This window comes from Haliotis rubra, unplaced genomic scaffold (assembly GCF_003918875.1).
Source record: "Haliotis rubra isolate DU_JTF1 unplaced genomic scaffold, ASM391887v1 Scf575, whole genome shotgun sequence".
Lineage (NCBI taxonomy): Eukaryota > Metazoa > Mollusca > Gastropoda > Lepetellida > Haliotidae > Haliotis > Haliotis rubra.
Window position 1 is genome coordinate 623,898 of NW_025767274.1, and position 22,114 is coordinate 646,011.

Sequence of the window (22,114 nt, forward strand, 5' to 3'; positions counted from 1 at the left end):
CCCTATGGCACTTACATTAACAAGAGTCATCAGGAGATGACATATCTCCCACAATCCTGTGCAATTCGGAAATGGAGTTTGGCCACTAATACCCAGTTTTAGTTCACTGCCATTGCACGATTTCAGTTCAGAGAATAAAGAAAGACTGCTGTTCAGTATGTTTTAGTGTCCAAATATCATCAAATGCACCACTTTTACCACTATAGCAAGTTTCATTCAGAAATATTCCAAGATTTCCTAGTTATGCTCCAGAAACAAGTACTACCTTCATGCTCCAACTTATCATCATGAAAGAAATAAAATCTTAAAAAAAATAGATATCCCAAGTCATCAAAAGCCATCAGTTCACCACTAGACTGATCTGAAAAGAAAGTTTCATTCAGAAATATTGAAAAGGTTTAGAGTTGTGCTCTGGAAAAGAACACTATCCTCATTTTCATTTCCCTCATCTTGTCATGAAAACAAAAACCAAAACATTAAAATTCCAAATCATACAAAGGCAATCTTCAACACTAGTCATATAAGCATAGCAAGTTAAAACAAGATATATTTAATGGTTCAGGAAGCCTGCTCTGGACAGAGGGAGAGATACACATGGTGATTGTTGTACCTCCTGTGTTGGAAACTGGGGTTGGTAATAACGAATATTGTGTGAGCAGCAGGTGCTTCTGGTCAAGGACATGCCCACCCTGATTGCAAACACCTGACATCATCCCATATTTTCAGTGATATATTGGTCAGATGTTCATCACCAATTTGCCTTTGATGGCTGACATTTGCAATCCAGGTTCAACATGCTTTTAGTGTTGTTTGAACTGAATATTGGGACTCAAGAAATGGGATTCAGATAGAATACATCACGAGTAACTGAGCTGGTACACAAGAAATGGGGTTCACATAGTTTACATAATGAGTGAGTGAGTGAGTGAGTGAGTGATTTGGCACGAAATGATTGTGGTTCACATAGTGTATGTCATGAGTGAGTTGGCACACAAGGAATGGGGTTCATATATCTACATCTTGTACTCTGTGTGGATAAAATCTTGAACTAAACTTTACTTTTCAGTAAAAAATACATCCACATTTCAACAACCAGTAAGCCAACAACCACATGCCAATGGCTGCCACCTACAAAACCATTTGTTTGTACAAAGAAACAAATCTTAACAGTATTTTAACAGTTTTCAAGGTACAGGAATGAACACAACTATTTCCAGTTCAGGATCATATTAGCATTCAACATGCATATCCACTAGTTTCAGGATTTCCGCCCAGTTTGTATAGCAGCACCTGAAGTGACCAACAGTCCAATCTTTGGTGCGTTACTGAAGGTCCACCAGGTTTTGGAGGAGAGGATCTATTTGAAATTCCTGGCAATACCCTGACTGTGGACTACGAGCCCCGAGGGAGTCTAATCGTGTTCGCCATCACACAGTAAGCCAATTGCTGCAGGGATGGCCATCAGAAGAAGATACTTCATCGGATTGTATCTAATCACTGGGATAACCCCACTAGCATGTGATGGGGCAGACGTCTGACGGAGCCATGGCAGGGTCTAGATTTGTCTGGATGTGTTATCATCAGGGGCAACAGGCATACAGGGCTAAGTATCACCTAGCAAAATATACAGAATTTCTTATTGCATTAGAATTTGAAATATTTAGAATGAATTCTTCCCATTTACAAACATGAAAAAGTAACTTCTTTGAAAGGCATTTCTGAAGTTATAAAGATGAAGGAAAACCAAGTTCTATGGATAGATATCAACTACTATTATTGCAATGAGTAGCAGATACGCACCACAGCAATGCTGCACGGTTAGAATCATTTGATAATGGAAAAAATATTGTTTTATTGTTTATTGACCTTTTACAGTAGCTATGTTGTGGTGCATATATGAAGCGAAACACAAGATTACTGATCCGCCATTAAATTCCATTCAGTACTCAAAATGTACTCTTAAAGTTTTCCAGTACTCCTATATTGAAAAAATAAGCAGTACATTACTCCTGACTCATTGTAATAAAGAAGTTGACTATCCATAGAACTGGTTTTTCCTTCATGAAAAAGTAAACTTTTTTCACATATATAGTTGACATATTAAAAAGCCATTGAACTCCTTTCCATAGACAAAATGAGAAATCTCTTCTAAAAGCCCAGTCCATCGTGACAATACCAGTTTATGAATAGCTGAGTGGCACACCTGTGGCACCTATCACAAACACATACAAAGGCAAGTCAATTATTCAGCTGAAAAAAACAACAACAGCGTACGATACAAGTGAAAGTAGGACATTGCATTGTACATGATTTTTGTCACTTAAATGATGTAACGTGACGAAATACCTTTTCAGCATTGGTTGTATGACCCACTTTGAAATCTTGGTCAAAACAGCATGCTGGTTATGTGTAAACACCATGTGAACACAGTCACTGTTATTGTTAATGTGCATATTGATTCCACATTTCTCAGCATCAAACAGTTTTGTTGCAAAAGAATTACAACCACACGCACACTAACTCAGTGCAACAAGGTTTATAGTGTAGTATACCTCAGGGTTTGTTTACAGTTAGCGTAAGAAATGACTTAAGATAAAAGTGAGTGAGTTGGACAGCTTTGAAGAGCACATTTACATGATTTCATGCCATATAATAACTCATTGCAACAAAGTTTATAGTCTTGTATGCCTTAGGACTTGTTGACAATACCTTGAACAATAATATAAAGTAAAAGTGAATGAGTCGGATAGCTTTGAACAGAACTACAGTTATACGACTTTGTGTCATATAATGACTCATTGCAACGAAATGAATAGTTTAATATACCTGGGGCTTTGTTGACTTCAGCTTGAACAAAGACTTCAGATAAAAATGATTGAGTATGCAAGGCTTTTGAATCATGGTGTTACCTTTATACCACATCACCTATCCTTGGTGTGAGCATCCTTGGTGTGAGCAGAAAGCCTCTGATGCAGGTGTTAGACATTTAACATATCAGTGAACCCAGGGGCACTGGTATGGTGCTGACAAATGAAAGACATCACCTGCCACAAAAGAGCCATGTCTTGGAGAGTAACTTGTCTGCCAGTCTCTTTCACAGTCATTGATGTTCACCTTTTAAGTATACCAACCATCAAAATTTCTTCTAGGTTTAAATCTCATTGTTTGCTATTGTACTATTGTACTACCTAGGTGTTAACTGTTCACAATAACACACTGTTTCACATGTACTGCTATATACATAACCTCAATATTGTACTACCTGGGTGTTAACTGTCAACAATGACACATAGTGTCACATGTACTGCTATATACATAACCTCAACTACCTGGGTTTAACTGTACTACACTGTCACACATACTGCCACATACATAACCTCAATATTGTGTTAACTGTCAACAATGTTAACCAACTGTGACACACTCTGTCACACATACTGCCACATACATAACCTCAATATTGTACTACCTGGGTGTTAACTGTCAACAATGACACACTGTGTCACACATACTGCTATATACATAACCTCAATATTGTACTACCTGGGTGTTAACTGTCAACAATGACACACTGTGTCACATATACTGTCACATACATAACCTCAATATTGTACTACCTGGGTGTTAACTGTCAACAATGACACACTGTGTCACATATACTACCACATACATAACCTCAATATTGTACTACATGAATACAGAAAACTCTGGTCTGATATCAAATTAGTGTACATATTACCAAAAACATATATGCTAAAATCCATGTTTATTAAAACACACTATTTACAAAACCTTCAACAACAGCTATATGCAAACTTGAATCTTATAACTAACATCCCATGTGCATGCACCTGTCTACAACTGTGCGCTACTTTAATCATGAATGTAAATATGTAACTACATATGCACACACTTGTTCAATGTAAATGTGTCATGTGTAAACTTTCTAAACCTGGATACATTTTAATCTCGTGTAAAGTGTCATCTGGGTTTGAGATCATGTAAATGCATTTTTGTGCATGTGCAAATTTGTCTTCTCTGTAGAACACTCAGCAGCAGGACCTACTTTGCTTTCACTTTACTGGGCGAAAGGAGGATGTGTTGGTTTTGCTGCAGATAATCATAAATTCAATGATTTTGAAATCCTCATTAAAAATATGCTATGTTCATGTAACATTTTTTTCATAAATGTCTTCATCATCAATTAATATAAAAATATCTCATCACCCAGTGCACATATATCTCTTTTTTACCCAAACAGTTTCACTTATAAAGAACTAAATATCACAGAAGAACATCATAGAAAGAAATATTTGGAATCGAAGTATTGAAAAGGGAAGAAATTTCATGTTGAAATGTATAATGCAATTAATACACACAGTTTGCACGCTCTACATAAATATTGCTTGGACACAAAGCCAATTTGCTTTTGAATATATAAATTTAACACAATTTATAAAAATGACCACTACCTAGGCAGAAATCTATTACTTTTGTAGAACAAATGTGCAACACAATTAATTGATTAGAATATCAATATTTCATTGATCTATTCACTTGAGTACCGACCTGAACTCACAATACATAAATTATCTACTCTCCTAAATATTGATAATAACTGGAATACTGACTAAAAATATATCTAGCTGGATGTACTACATTATCTGAAGTAATATCTTTACGTCAATAGCAGTGAACATATATGTATAGTGCCAAGTTTTCAGTGGAAAGGTAGAAAGACAAACATAAGAAGTATAAACATCTCCTACGTATAGGCATATATGATAACCTAAAGGGTATGACTGTACCAATATCAAACAATGGTAAAGGTGGGGTGGTGAGGGTGTACTGTGGTATGTGGGGGTGTATGTTGATTGGTGGGGGTGTATGTTGATTGGTGGGGGTGTATGTAGACTTGTGGGGGTGTACGTTGACCTGTGGGGTGTATGTTGGCCTGTGGGGGCGTATGTTAGCCTGTGGGTTTTTTAATGGTGATTTGTGGTGGAGTATGCAGAGGGCAAAAATTCTGTATCTGGTGTATGGAACAGTATTATAAAGATCAAATGATGTCTGCTTTTACACTGAGAATCAGAGTCAAATCAACACAAATTGGCAAGGAAAGAAGAAATTTAACTAACTTAATGTTATTCCACATTTCAATGTTATTCCCTTTACTGTTATTCTACATTTCTATGTTATTCCACATTTCTGTTATTCCACATTTCTATGTTACTTCACATTTTATAGTTATTCCTAATTTTTCTGTTATTCAACATTTCTATGTTATTTCTCATTTCTATGTTATTCTTCATTTCTATGTTATTTCTCATTTCTTTGTTATTCCACATGTTTATGTAGTTCCCAATTTCTTTGTTATTCCACATGTCCATGTTTCCACATACTTACACATTAAAAAGTAAGCATGTATCATCAAACATTTGACATCATCATTCACAAATTTTGAGACTAAGTTCAGGTTCTAATTCAATGAATTAACTTCAAAACCAATCAAATTCTAGTAATACATCTTGAATCCTGAAATAACAAAGCTGAAACTGCTATGCAACAAGTGGAACTAAATTTCAGTGAAAATATTTCAAGATGGCTGACCACATCTAAGGCAGACACGAACACAAACAAAGAAACTAATCTGCCATCTTCAAACTGTCAGGATAAAAAAGAAATTGAAATCAAAGACAACAAATTCAATAACGACGTTAATTCAATAAGCCAACATGGATTACAATTCATGCAGGCACTAAAGCTCTGTATGAAGTGAGCTGGACCTACCTCATAAAAGTGGAAAACAAGTTGGTTGAGAAACTTGATGTTTATAGCATGGGAGAATCAATGGAAATTTCCTTACTCCAAGTAGCGTGCTTTTGGCTGGATCAATGGTGTTCAAGAAATGAATGGGGCTCGTCCCTACTCGTTACCTCCAGAGGAAAGGAGGGAGGGAGAACATTAATGAATCTACGTCAAGCTGCAAGGACCTCCCCACCTGACCCTGCCATTGGTCGATTGAAACTTGGGAAGTGAACCAATCAGAATTAAGACGCCAACGTAAACTTGCACAAGTCTAAAAACTCTCCCCATCGTCCCATTTATCACCGGAATGTGCCCAGTAAGGGCACACTCCTACCCCCTTGCTTGCGTCACACAATCGACTTCTTCCCACGTGAAATTTGATTCAAGTCTGTTCAATAAGTGTTTTCTATAAATGTCTTAATTATTTATTGGATGTATCCCAAGTCATGCAAAAATTCAATTGAGACTTTGACTGAAATCATTTAGTACACAGACCATGATAATTGTCAAAGATAGAACTATTATGCAGTAATGTCTGCCGCAGCAAAGTAACTTGATCGATACATCATGACAAAACATAATTTAACAAATTCAATAATCCATCAATGTAAATAGAAAACTAAAGCTACTGTAGCATGTTTCATCCATGACACTTGAGTTTGATTTTCAATACAAGAGTAGAAATTAAACACTTAGGTACCTCCTCATTGATCTACTTAAAATACATTTTAGTTATTTTTGTAAGAACATATTTCTTTTCGCACATTTTAGTAGTAAAAATACCAAAGACAGAGTCTTACTGTTACATATACCTAATTACAATATAAAGAATTACCTTAAATACTTCTAACGTTTGTCTTTTTTGTCATATTTCATCAGCATCGAGGACAGTAAATCTATTAAACAATTTGCATCTAATGATTCAAGAGATTTATACCAAAAGCTCAGCACCAATAAAAACAAAAACTGTTACATAATGAGTATCATTATATGGTTTCTGAGCCACATGCAAATTATACCTTCATAGTTATTCCACACCCTTATAAGAATCGCTCCCAGCGTTCTGGCAGGGAACTGTCAATGGCGCACTATTACTATGGCACAAACATCATTAAAAAGGAAGCTGAAGTGTGTAGAATGAAATACGGTCTGTCTGTGGAACTTGGGACTGCATAAACATGGTGTACACTGGTCATAATTGAATAAAGACATAATACTCTGTCAATGTCATTAACTAGACTGGCAAATCAATGCAATTAAAGACTGTTGGCAACAGGCATGCCACGGGTGATGTCAGTTTTCTGGCTCTGCGCCCACATCAGAATCAGGATTGTCACTGGCTTAGGGGGATTGCTAGATGATTCTGCCAATTGCCGTCTCTCAATTCTGATAAAGACTTGATAGTGTGTAACTGATAAACTTTAGAACAAAGCCAATCAGATCATTAGTTACTTCACAACAAGATTAGCGTGGCTGTGGTTTGGCTTGAGTGTTGCCATGGGAATATACTGCTATGTATGATCTTCAATAAAATATTAAAGGGTTCAAACTATAGATAAATGAGGTAAAGCTGCCATAACAAAATGATAACATCTGTGAGAAATGGAAGCAAATAAAACTGGTATATATACAGCATCAGTAATGAACTTAACGAACTGACATATTATTTATATACATAAATCAATATTGAAAGTACCATGCTTTCTCAACACAGGTATTTTTATCGTTGCTTTGTTATAATGTTTACAGCGTGGGTGTTTGTTCATGAACTGATGTCTTGCCGAGAGGGGGTGAAACTAAGTGGATAAAACAATCCATGATATGTCTTATATCGTACCACAGTGAGTGAGTGAGTTAATGAGTGAGTGTGGTTTTACACCATTTTTAGCAATATTCCAGCAATATCATGGCGGGGAACACCAGAAATGGGCTTCACACATTGTACCCATGTGAGGAATCGAACCCGGGTCTTCAGTGTGATGAGCGGACGCTTAAACCATTAGGCTACCCCACTGCCCCCAACCACAATGAAGTGATGAAGGTCATGTTACTGTGAGGAATGGTGGAATGCCTATTTGAAAAGGTGTTTGCTGCCATGCCATGCTAACCATCATTGTGCCCTTTGGTGCTACTTTTCACAGCAAAATTCACTCAATTATATTTGCAGCATTTTTGGCATATAAATCCAAATAGAAGGCATTTCAGTGAGTAAGTATGGTTTTATGACACTTTTAGCAATATTCCAGCAATATCACAGCGGGGTACACCAGAAATGGGCTTCACACATTGTACCTATGTGGGGAATAAAACCTGGGTCTTCGGAATGACGAACTAATGCTTTAACCACTGGGCTACCCCACCGCCCCAGAAGGCATTTAAAGATGTGTGATCTGAAAGAGGTGCTTCTCAGCAGGTTACCCTTAAAAAATAATGTTTCATAATGATCAAATACTTCTTTGACAATGACTACATTGCATTTTTGCCTGGTTAAATTTCCATTTCCAAAATGCAACTGTGAACATTTCCCTCAAATGATAATGCATCGTTCTTTTACGAGTAAATTGTTACAAGACCACACTCCAGGTCCAGATTTCATTACTTGGGGTGCTTCTCTGTTGCTTGTTATCTACCTTAAACATTTGGGCTTTATAATAAACATTTATACCCAATGATAAACATATAGGCTTTAAACTAAACATATGGATTCTATCATAAACCTTATGGCTCCATAGTAAACATTAGGACACCATAACATAAATGGGCTCCATGATAAGCATCAGGCCTCTATGCTAGAATGGGATATCTCTGTATAAGCATAACAAAAATCATGTTTATATACCCTTACTACATCTCCAGAGAAAGTGGTCACAGATCCATCATTACCAAAGAGTACAAAGTAGGACATTGCATTTTAGATGCATTTTAGATGCTTCCTCCAAACCAAGGTCAACCAAGCAGTTAAGACAAAAGACACTGAAGCAACTTCTGATCTCAACAAGCTAGGTTTAGATAAAGTGGTCACTATAGCAACCACTATACTCCCTGTAATTACCATTCCAAAAGAGCCAGGAACCAGGGCTGGTTATGAATTTACACAATTGGACTTTCAATGTCACTACATTGAAAGTTTGGTGGCCCTTCATATCAGTGATGATTAAAAGTATGGAAGACAAGTGCAGCAAGTAGGCCACTGGAAATAGTCTTTCATTCATTGATAGCAATGTATGTTTTTTGTGCAAAAGACTCAAAAATGGTTGTCAGACATTGTGAGACCCATATCTGGCATCAACCCAAGGCTTTGGTGTGACGAGTCAATGCTTTAGCCACTAGGCTATAACCACCGCAGTTCATCTAGACACTAACATTCTTCACTGTTTTTCAAACTTTGACCTTCAAATTTAACAGCAATCTCAATTCATGCCTTGATCACACTCACACTGAATCAAGGTCAAGCTTAATGAAAACCCAAACAATTATTTAGGTGACCTTAACATTCAACATCAGCAAAATTTAAACAAGGAAATTCAACAACAATTATATAAGTCTGTATTCTCAATTTGGTTTACAATTGTTTTTCCAAATATATACTGCAAGTAATGAATGAAAAAGAAATTAGATTTGATGTGGCAAAATTACGAGTGAGCCTAATTCTTTTGGGTTGAGCTTTTATTTTAGGTCTTTAGGCCAGGTTTTTATTGTTGGCTGGTCAACTAAGCCTCAATGTCATGTTTACGTTTTTTGTGTTTGAACATTTTTTGGTGTTAATAACTTTCCTAAACTTCTCGATTACCAGGCCAAAAATATTCCACTGGACTGAAAAGAAGCAAAATTGTGATGAAAATTACATGAATGGTTCACTGAAACTCAGTGATGACATCAGGAGTTTACAATCAAGGTAAAAGGTGATGATAATTATATGGATCTCTGATACCAGTCACAACACCAGGTGGTCCCAAAAATGTGATTAAAACAATATATATTAATTGGTAACCAAAAATCAGTGATAACACAACAAAAAAAGAGTAATTAAAGTGATAAAATATACATCACCAAGACTTAATCAGATGGAAGTTATTTTTGTTTACAGTTTTGACACCACTTTGTAACATGACGTGGTTATTGCAATCAGGTTCCCCTATCAGAGGTTGGTGTTGGAACAGTGGTGAGAAAGGCCGTGTGTCTCCGATGGTTGGTCTAGAACCATGATGGAGGTGAGAAAGGCCGTGTGTCTTCGATGGCTGGTCTAGAACCGTGATGGATGAGTGTGAAGCCGTGAAAGCCGGGCCACTCAGCCTGACAAACGCTCGTGTAAAATGCATGACCAATCACATCAATATCTGGTGTCGTCACTTTCACACGGATATGTGCAATATCTTGTGGTTTGCATTTCCTTAATGAACACATTAGCTTGCCCTCCAGTTTTTATTTGGTGAATTATGTCTCTGACAGGTTTCCACATTGATTACAGAAAATAGAAATCATTAGAGACTCAAGTAGGTTAAGAATTTAGTAATATATTCCTTGTTTACAGAAGTTTAGAATTATCTGCCTCCTTTCTCAAACAAAGCTTAAATTCCAATAGTAATTCTTAATCTACTTATAATGAACTAAAAAATTTGAATTTGCTGATAACTGTATTCCACACAGATTGTCAGAAGGACTATCTTCCTTTGTCATGCTCAAATATGGAAAAAACATCCTGAAAATAAAATGGTTGGGTCTTACGAGCATTTGGTTGTTTTCATAAAAATGGTAATAGTACAGTTGTCAGTGAGTGAGTGAGTTCCACAGAATAGGGACAAGGACATGCATACTGATGAGGTTATTTAACCTGCTGTCCTCCTCATCAAAATGTAGTGAAATAGGCACAGAATCGGTACTAAATTGAAAGTTCTGAAAGAATAAACATTAAAAGTAAATGCACAAACTGTGACAATATAAATATAAAATAATATATGTAGGACTCAGATCTGTGGTGGGTCTCTAATCTATGGCGGGTTTCCTAATCCGTGGCAGGTTTGATTGTTCGATTGTTAGATGACGTCATCGCGTAATGACATCATTACGTGATGACGTCATAATCGCTAACAATTCCCAATGTTATTCGACACTAGTAATCTCAGTAAAATCTTCAAAGCTAAGAAACTTGAAACCATAGAAAATGATGGTTTTGTAATTGTGGAGCCACCTACAAAGAAGAAATCTGTATCAAAAGATCCCAATGCAGAAACATTTTGGAACGACATGGAAAAAATACGTGAGATTACAAAAAGAAATGGGAAAGTGTAAATATTTGCAAGATTAGCATGGCCTAAATTTTCAAAGTCTCTTAGTTTTATGATAGTCGTAAAAAATCGAAAGACGATCTTAGAGCTAACAGAGCTTCGAAAATCTAGGCCCATGGGTATCAGTAAGTTAGACACACCATAAACCCCTATTCTACCGAGCTGAAAGTTTCTAATGACGATGAGTAGGAAATCCGCCACAGATTAGGGTAGGTACAGCAACTAGCCATGGATTTGGAAATCCGCCACGGATTTGAGGCCTGCCATGGATCCGAGTCCTAACTTCTTGATGATGTCACAATATGAATACTTGCAGAAACGTAGACCCTAATGTAAATTATTTAACCTTAGTCTTAATTTAAAATTTACAAATAATAGAAACACAACTCCTACATTGTTCCCAAACAAATTACTGAACACACTAGACACCTATAACACTGCCTACAAATGTAACAAATCTTAAATCATGACAAGCATCAGTGTGTTGCAGAAGGAAACAGCAACAGCGGTGTACAAGCAATTAACTGGTGCATATATCGATATACATCATATCCTCTATTTTCATCAAGGAGATCCCAAAAAAAGAATTGGAAAGACTTCTGTTGCTGAAATTTCCTGCCATGGAGTTTATCATTGATTAGGTCAAACGAACATTGGACTAAACAGCTGCAAGGAAATAACCGCCTGCTTTGCAGGAAACAATAGTACTACAATGCATCTCGTCGCTCACGACCAATCAATTAACAGAGCAGCAATAGGCGCTCAGAGAGAGCCGAGGGGAGCAATGATGCGGAGGTATGCACTTGTCTCCGACAGGCCGCACGTATGCTGTAATTACCGTATGGGCTCTATTCATTAAATGTCTGTATTGTTTAAGGACGGAATTTACGGCCTCGGTTTCAATGCCTTAGTTTTTATTGCCCAAGATTGATGAAAACAGATTTTGCTAACGACCAGTCGTAAAGACCTGGACAAAATATTGTCTTGTAAATGGGACAATAAATCAAGATGTCCAAAAGGGATGGTGTCAAATGTTTCAGAAAATATATCTAAAATGTGGGTTTCCTTCGGGAGATATCTTAAATAACGAGTCTTAGCTCTGACTGTTTAAGCAATTATTATTAAACAGTGGGTGACTGGTCATAAAGAAGTTAATTATTTAAACTTATCAAAGTTATGTCTATTTCTCTGGAAGTGAATATATGTTAACTGTTTCCTCTCAGGCAAGGACAATGGTTAGTCATTGTAAGGAAAATCATGTCAAGGAATAGTGGCGTATATTTGTTTATGTCCTCAATGACATTTTCTGCATACATAATTCCTTTGAAGACATTATTATTACATATCTCATGCCTTGAAGTGATAATATCAATGATATCTCATGCTTGTACTATAGTCATGTTTCTGACACACCTGTGGGTGAGATAACTGGTATCAAACGTGTATGAGACAGAATTCCACTATCATGATTGGCTGCTCCATGGTGAAAGGTCATGACTACTTTCCTATAATTCTTTGATAAGTTGTTCATGCTTCTGATGAATCTTTGGAGTATTAATAAATATTCTGTGATCTACGTATTATCACCATTGCCTTGACAATCAACAGATACGGGGGAATTGTTTTTGTTGTGGGTCACACTACGTGTAAGTAGTAACTGATAAGTTAGATGACCCCATGTATGACCACTGTATTTTGTATTAATGTACCACTGTGATCATGAGAAAAGATCAACTATACAATGATTCAATGCTAAAATGGTGCAGTTTCATGGTCCGTAGGATACAGGTTATTGCACTTGTGCCTGCATCTCAAGTGATATCATTGCTTATTACATGCCTTTGAAGTGATAATATTATTGTGTATCTCATGCGTTTGAAGTGATATTATTATATATCTCATGTCTTTGAAGTGATAATATTATTGCATATCTCATGCCTTTGAAGTTTTCAAATTAGCAATGCACATCAACCCAACAATAAGCCAACCATATATACATCATGTCCAGATTAATCAATATGAACAGTCATATAAATGAAACAAATGCATTTTAAATAATCATATCCAAGAACATATGAATCACAAACAGAACATTTTGGCCATGTTGATGGAAACCTACAAACAATATCATGCATACAAGGGCTTCTCATTTCAACAAATATATTTGAAAATGGATCGATCAAACTTACGAAGCTCGCAAATTGTGTTGATCCAAGGTTCTGACATTTCACAACCAACTACTTCGGATTTGGACCAATAAGTATTTTTTGTCTAATCTCGAACCCCGTTTTGCTGCGACTGTTCTTGAAAGTGATGTATTGGGTCATAGTGGTAGAGAGTATTGATTTTGCCAAGGAAATTCAGATCCCGCAAGTAATGGCTAGATAGGTTCACTAAGATATTGCAATATCAGACCTCATGATTTACATAGTACTGGCAGACAAGGGTATAGTCATATATGGCAGCAGGACTACATCTTCAGGACATCCAGTGCTTGGATGCCACCACTGAAAAATGGATCTGGGGCACGAGAATCAGATACAACTTGGAGAAATTAGTCTATTTCTAGTTCAAGAACTTTTGTTTAAGGGATATATGAAGAATACATTGAATATAAACAGGTTTTATTACTGTTTTCAGTGCCATTATTATTCCACCATTGTCAGAGATTCTACTTTGTCTAGACTGGAATAAGTCTCTGTTTCTAATCCTTACTAAGCAGTTTTATATAAGACTTTCTGACGTGGTGAAGTGAAGAATGGTGGTATTCAAGTAAACATCCTGTATACACTGAAACCTCATTAATGTGGACCAGGTTATACAGGACACCTTTTTGTCTTGGTCTGGGAGGAAGTGAGGCATTGTGGCAATCAACTAAACATTACACTGACACTGGAACCTTATTATTCTGGGACCCGTGAAGGTCCGGGTTAGAATATTGGCCTTCAGTAACCCATGCTTGTCGTAAGAGGCGACTATCAGGGTTGGGTGGTCAGGCTCGCTGACTTGGTTGACACATGTCATCGGTTCCCAATTGTGCAGATCGATGCTCATGTTGTTGATCACTGATCACCAGACTCGATTATTATAGACTGCCACCATATAGCTGGAATATTGCTGAGTGCGGTGTAAAACTAAACTCACTCACTTATTATTCTGGACCTGGTTATAAAGGACACCCTGTCTTAGTCTGGGAGGAAGTGAAGCATGGTGGTAATCAAGGAAACATTACATACATAGTGACACCTCATGAATCTGGACACTGTCACACAGGACACCTTGTGCCTTGGTCCAGAAGGGAGTGATGAGTGACAATGGAGCCTCATGCTACTCAAGTAAACATCACAAACACACTGAAACCTTATTAATCTGGAACCTGTTTCTTTTGAATTATTGCCATCTGGGAAAGAATTGTTGGTAATTCCCAAATATAATGAAATGGTCATCAATGCATACCCATCACTAGTTATCGAGATGATTTTGCTGAGAAAGGTACAGTCTGGTTTAATACAGATGAACAGATTATAGATATCACATTATATGCTTACAATCATACCAAACTTGCATAAGGATACCAAAACAGGTTGTGTTACTTACTCATATCTAAAAATTACAACATGCTATCTTTTATAACTGTTTTCCAAATTATTTTCCAAAAGCATAAATACATTCCTGCTCATTCAACTTTTTAGGTTAACACTGATTTCGACACCAAAGGATAGCTCAACATCAAAATCCAAAGGTTTTCTGGTGACCCGTGGAAAAGCCCCCTTACAGCACATTGAGAGATAAAGTTTAAACTATGGCCCAAGCTACATAGCTATTCGATCCTTAAATTCCAAACAATGGAAAATTATGCTCACACAGCAGAATTCTAAGCTATTTGAGTTCAGTAAGACAAATTACTGATCACCAATGACATCTGATTTAAGTCAGCAATGCTGTAGCACCTATGAAAAGATCTATCATTGACGTTTTTTTTGCATTTCATGTTAAACTTGTTCATCTGAAACCATACAGATGACAAATGTCTTTTTTTACCCACAGGCTGAGAAATAATAGAGTTCATACAAATTAAATGTGCACCAGTACCAGTATCTCTTCATGAACATCAGAGTAATCTGTATGTCATCCACACAGCACTGTTGAAGACAAAAGACAGGATGGAATGGTATCACAACAAAACAATGTCAGAACTGAACATTGCTGCCTTCATTTGACAATGACTTTCTAAGATGGCTGATGTGATAAGTTGGTTTTTTTTCAGAGTTTAGAAAGTTTAAGAAATAATGGATAATGGAGAAAATAGTACCCATCAATGTGTTGTATTGGTTCTGTGAAATTTGTGTAAGAATTCATGTATTACCCTTGTTTTCACTTAAGAAATACAAGAATTTTAATTTCCTTCATAAAGTCAGACTGACACACATGCTCTTATACTAATCTCTACTGATCTTCCTGTACTACAAAGTTTTATATGATTACTCAAAATCTGAAATTTGATAATTAATTAATTTGTTCAATCAGTGATGACACTACCTTATAGACTTTTAAATTTAATATGTTTTCATACAATTTTAATACAGGTACTTTTATCTATTGATCGTATGAAAAGAAACAACTTACAATCGGACAACAGTTTCCTAAATAATTTTTAACAAAAGTTTTCAATTTGATAGTCAAATTAATCCTTTCTTTTTTCACCAAAATGATAATTTCATTTTAAAATATCAGAATATCACTCACAAATCATGTGTCACTTACCTAGTGCAGATTGAAAGCTACCAACAGCCACACGTTACCACATCGACCCACACACAGTCACCTACTGACTAACAAACAAATGGAAGGTCTACCAGATGGTTATTTCCATAAAGACTTGATTAAGTTTCACATTGCTATTCATATTGACTGAAAAGCTTGGAGGTCTGACCCTGAATTCTACAAACGACGACCCCCCTATTGTTCTTGTGACAAGTGCAGGACATTAACCACCTACTGAGCACGTGAGGAGGTTGACACGCCATAACTCCCTACAGGTGACAGAGGTGCTGAACTTGATGAACACTTCCATTAGGCAAAACTGTTTTCATCCTTTGTTTATGGTGATAGAGAGGTAGCCTAGTGGTTAACGTGCTTGCTTATGCTGGAGACCCTGGTTTAATTCCACATGTGGGTACATTATATAAAGCCTATTCTTGGTGTCCCCTGTCATGATATTGCAAGAATATTGCTGAAAATGGCGAAAACCCAACTCATTCACTCCTTGGTTTACAGATTAGTTTTGCCCAAGTCTTAGTCAACATGTGAAAAATTCAAACTTTTCCAGCTCTTCAAAATACTTCCTGAAAATTTTGTTCATGAATAATCCAGCTTACTGTTTACTACTCATACTTAGTGTGGCGCTTTACAAAATGTTTCACCTATATCTTTGAATTGTCAAAGTGATGATTAGGATGCACACCTGACAGGGAAAAGAAACATTCAGTTTCATGACAGATATAGGAGACTTTGATTGAGTCATGAATTTATCAATGAATTAAATCAGGAATGACATCCTTTAAAATCTGACCTCAGATTATCACTGTGGAGTAGCCTCATGGACCTGGAGTTTGCGTTACACACCCACATGTGTGTAAGGTTGTTCTCCAATCTACTACAGATAACTGACAACATGACATTCTTTATTGAAATGGAACTGTAGTCATAAAACTTAGACACAGAATAATGGCATCCTAAGTGAGTGAGTGAGCGAGTGTGTGCGCATATGCATGTGGATGTGCATGCATGCATGTGTGAGTGAGTGATAGTGTTGGGAATTGGTTGAAATCTCACAATTGATGATTGGTTTATTACCAAAGAGCAATCATCGAAAAAAATTGGTTAGCGTAATTTTTAAGATTTTCCTGTTCAGGTTGTTATTGCAGATAAGTATAAGATGGTTCTCTGTTGCTTTTTGTCTTACTTAGATATTGCGCAAATTGCATTTGCGACTTTCACATCCAAAGTAAAATGATGCAACTTGCTACTTTAAAGTGATGACTAATATTACGTTAACATATAAACCTCCCAGAGAAATAATCAGTTATGACTTTTCAGTAAATGAAGTGACGTTTCTAAGAATTAAACCTGTTTTAAGGCCCTGACAACTTTTAAGATATGATCCACCTTCAAGTAGGTCCAAAATCGTTTGTGTTCGATTATGAGAAAATGTGATCAATTGCTTGGTCGTTTGGTCAGTGCGACCAATCTTCGATTACTTCAATTAATCAGACCACCACTAGTGAGTGAGTATGGTCTTACACAGTTTTCAGTGATATTCACAGCAGATTACATCAAGAGTAGCTAATACATGTTGTAAACATGTCGGGAATCAAACTGGTTCTTCATTGAGACAAGCAAACACTCTGACCACCAGGCTGCCTTAAGTCCCCATGACAATCACGAATGAGGCATGTTTACTGCATAGATTCTACAGTAAGTCTCAGCAGAGTTCTTGGCAAATATTGGAGAATGGAAGTAAATTGAGTTCTTCACTGGTAGGACTGGACATATTTACCAGTTCAAGGAACACCTGGTGATATCACCAATATGTTGTGAAACATTGATATATTCACAGCCATCTTGCTTCTTACACCCATTGAAATCCTTTTCGGCACATAATTAGAGTGATTTCTTTCTGGTGTTGATGTTTTATATACATCCTGATGTTTGCGTACCAGTATACCAAACAGCATGGTCGTGTTGGCTGTGTCGAGGCAAATATCTTAAGTAACCAACAATGTTTGAAGATTTGTAATACATCATAACTAGATAAACACCAGTGTTCAAGATCATACAAAGAGAGAGAGTTTCCCAGTACCTCAAGCTTGTTATAAGCTTGGTGTTGGAAGGGTCTGTGTCTTCAGCTGTGTTATCAGCGAGTGAATGAGTGTTTTAAAGCAGACTTCAGCAATATTCCAGCAGTATCACAGCAGGACATCACATAAGAGACTTAAAAGATTGTACAGGGGAATCAAACTCAGGTTTTCAGCATGATAAGCCAAAGCACTAACAACTGGGCCACCCACTGACCTGGGGCTCCTTTCACAAAGCAACCTTTACTAAGGTTAACCATTCCATTCTTTAACACTGCGCTAAGGTTACCTTAGTGACTTACAATCACCATAGTGCTTTGTGAAAGGAGGCCCTGGGTGTTAACATACCCTTAATGGCAAAGGACATTTATATTGCTCAGGATCATCTGTTTGTAGTAGGGCGTGGAGTCATCCTTAAAATGACATCCTTAACTGCAATTGACTGTGGATGAGAAGGTCCATGGTTTGAATCAAAGCACTCAGAAATTATTACGTCCACTGCATGTTCAAAACCTTAATTCAACTGATTCACCAACCTCTGCTGTGGGGTTTCACCCAAGTAGAAAAGGTCTTTCCTCACCAGTGTTTGCCCTTAACCCTGAAAAGCTGCAGCCCCTAAGGACCCAGAACCATACAAAGCTGTGGGTCCTGATCAGAATGTGTAGGCTCTATATTTTAATATGGAAATAATACTCTTGGTTATTGGGGATGAAATAGCTGTCGGCCATAAGAAAACTAAAGCTGTTTTTTTCAGTCGGCTGTGGGCCAAAGGCCCCATGTTAATTGCGAATGCTGTTCCTCACACAATAAGATAACTGATGATTGGATATACTTTGTAAAATATTCTGACCATCAGATTGTAATTCCGATACTTTCTCTTCTCACTTTTATGGTATTCTGTAATGAAAGGATCATATTTGATCTGAGCTACTTGTACCCAGGAGGAATACATATCAATATATATAAATGTCCCAAAAGTGGCATATGTATTCCCTTTCCAACCTAGTACTGAAACAGGAGAAGTTATCTAAGTGCTACAATGATTGTAACTCCCATACTCTAGACTTAAGATGGTCGTAGTGCTAAGATTCTTTTGGGCAAGTGTTCCCTGTCCACCCCAGCCATATAAGACCGAATTGGAAGACTTCAGCCTGAAAAACCCTGAACACTGCATATATAGTTTAAAATTTACATCAGAAACTGAAGTCGTGTAAAAAGCTTTCAAATGTCAAAGCTGTGTGATACTGCTCTGACAGAACACACTTCATTAGTGCCAGCCATATATAGCAACAGTAATGATGAATGCCTGACTGCCCGACATGCGTCATTCCTACTCTTGCCCTAGTTCCAATTAAACTTCCAGACAGTTTTCAGTCTCTCAAAACTGCAGACATTTTGAAGTCTTCATGTTGTGATTAAAAAATTTAAATGGATTGGAAAATGTACTGTTTCTGTGCTAGACTTTTAGATGGAATTTTGATATGTTTGTCATTTAGTATTACAAAATCTGTGAAGTATACACAACCTTGCAGAACCATCAATTCTATATATTATGGTTCATTCAGTTTTGATTATAACCACATGTACTATTATAGGTTGAGAAAGTTATTATGGCGCCTCAGAGAAGTCTGTAAGCACACTCTGATGGAAGACAAGCAAGTGAAGCACAGAGAAGTACCAAGCCATAAGGGAAGAAAAACTTGCCTGCAACAAACAGCTGGTGACATAACCATAGATTGTGATGATGGTGTTGACTATGCTGACCACAAGCTGACCTTCTGGTAATTTGTGCAAAAGGCTGCAGAACAACTCTTACATGTAAGGGTCAGTACTTCAATTTCAAGTACATTGTACTATACCTTATCTTGCAAGTAGGAGTGAAACGGTACACTCCTACCACGGTAGGGTATGTATTATGGTACAGGCCTTCAGTTTGGTATATGAGATCTGATCATAAATGCAAAAATTGACAACAAGAGCCAAACCTCACATTCTTAAATAACATAGAAAAAAATCACCATAATCTTTGTTATTTTGAGTGAACAAAACTGTCATTTTATGACTAGACAGAAAACTGAAAATACCGATTTTTTAAATTGCATTACGGTATATCAAATCGAAGGCAAAATAACGCGGTATTACCCTTTCACCCCTAGTCAAAAGACCAGCAATACTAAATCATGAAAACATTCAGGAACAAATCCTCAGAACAACCCCTCCCAATAATAAATAAACTGTCTCTTACTATTCATGTGTTACAAAACTTGGTAAAGTGACAGTTAATGATTTTTGGCAGCAGATTTCTTTTTACCCTCAATCCAAAATGGTGTCAAGGTACCATGGTCAGTCAGGTAGATGTAATAAGATAAAAATATATAAATAGCCAAGAAGTCAATAGGATAATAATCATGATCAATCTTCAGTTTTCAATACATTCATATGATCATTGCCAATTTCACTCTTCAGAGGTTTTCAATGCTATATCCTACAGTTGGTGTTTATATCCTACAGTTAGTGTTTGATGTGGGCGATACTACAACTTCATAACACAATATAATGATTGTCTTGGTACATGCTTTGAAAACGGTCCATAATCCCCAGAGAACTGTATTGTGTCAAGCCAGCGTATAAAAGACTATGTTTCTCTGGTTCAAGGAACATTAACAATACAACAACAGATTCACTACATGGTTTGTTTTGGAAATGAAACAGAATTTCATAAAGACAGACTCCACGTTTTGGAAAGTTCTTGTATCTTTTCTTTAACACAATATTCAGCAATATTCCTGCTGCATGATAGTGGTTGATAATGGAAACAAACAATCAATGTTGTTGGTATACAGTGATATGCAATCAACCTGACAGCCCAATCATACCTCACCCTTAGGTTGCTTGTGACCAAGTCTTACCCAGAATCTCACTGTGGATCAGGAATATATGAAATATCTGACACTAGATACATTTAATTCTTTGTATGAAATTAGCACCAAACGGACTTTAGACATAATTTCAAAGAATGAGTGATTAATATGTTACAATCATTGCATATTCACGGCTAACTTTCAAAGCTTTGCAGTGTACTTTCATCCCAGCAACTGAAGAAATAGCTTCATCAATGTCATTAGTAGGCTGTCTTGAATTCCTGAAACTGACGGCCCAACAAGCTCTGTCAAACAAGTGTAATCACTGACATGAATGTGTCTAAACTCAGACGAAAGACGTAATAACGTAATAATTCACACATTTACAAATAGTTTTCCAGAATTTTCTATAATGACAAAAAAAATATTTCCTTTTCACCACGTCAGTATACATCCCCTTGTTTATGAAAACGGACTAAATCCAATTTCATGATGACAAATGTTTCACACTTAATAACCCCATTCAAACATGCGTCTCGAACCATCCTGTATCCGCTGGCAAAACATGCATGAAATACCACAAGCCAAAGCTAACGATGTAAAATTTCTTAAAGACTAATCAATAAAATCCTAGATCGAAGACTAACACCAATTACTGGATTCATTACGAATAACTAAGTCATAAATGAGATGATAGATTTTTCTCTGTAATGTGCAAGTGTGGCATCAGTTAAAGTCAGGTTGAATGAGTAATTTATGGTACATACGATGCAATCGCCTGCAGACAGGGATGGAAACATACCCTGAACATGCCAGACCTTATCCTCCTCCTAGAAGAAGAGGTTATCACAGATGCACACAATACATAACATATTTGTTGGTAATCAATGTTTGAGGTTCCAGTTTCAGAGCTCTCAAAATGAGGGTCGGTATTGGAGTTCCACGATCATGTCCGAGACATTGCCTTCAGTTTGGAGGATTTATGTTTCATATTTCCATATTTTTTTCTGTCCTTCTCTATCCAATCTATCTCACATGTTATAGAAAGTATTAAGTGTGGATGAATATTTTTGGTTCTTTTGTTTATTGTTTAAACTACTATCATGGAATAATAATTTATCATGAATTTTTGTATGAATTATTATTCCTTGATAACTGATACTACACTCAACATAGTTTCGTTTGTGGAATGGTGTCACTATCTCGGTCTCCCTTCTGAAAAACCTCCCACAGAATTGCTCTCGTATACTCCATCCAGTCGAAATCGGTCTCTGCAAGGGTTCGGTAGTTCTAGACTGTGAAG

The 22,114-nt window shown here is 36.8% G+C and overlaps 1 protein-coding gene across 1 annotated transcript in view; it reads right to left on the minus strand.

The window, feature by feature from the left end:
- The window catches only part of LOC124254557 (high-affinity choline transporter 1-like), a 94,086-nt gene extending 88,167 nt beyond the window's left edge, over window positions 1-5,919 (minus strand). The window contains exon 1 of the mRNA XM_046688381.1: window positions 5,791-5,919. The gene's annotated coding sequence lies outside the window, so the exon portion shown is untranslated. The remainder of the gene's footprint in view (window positions 1-5,790) is intronic.
- Window positions 5,920-22,114: the final 16,195 nt, after the last annotated feature.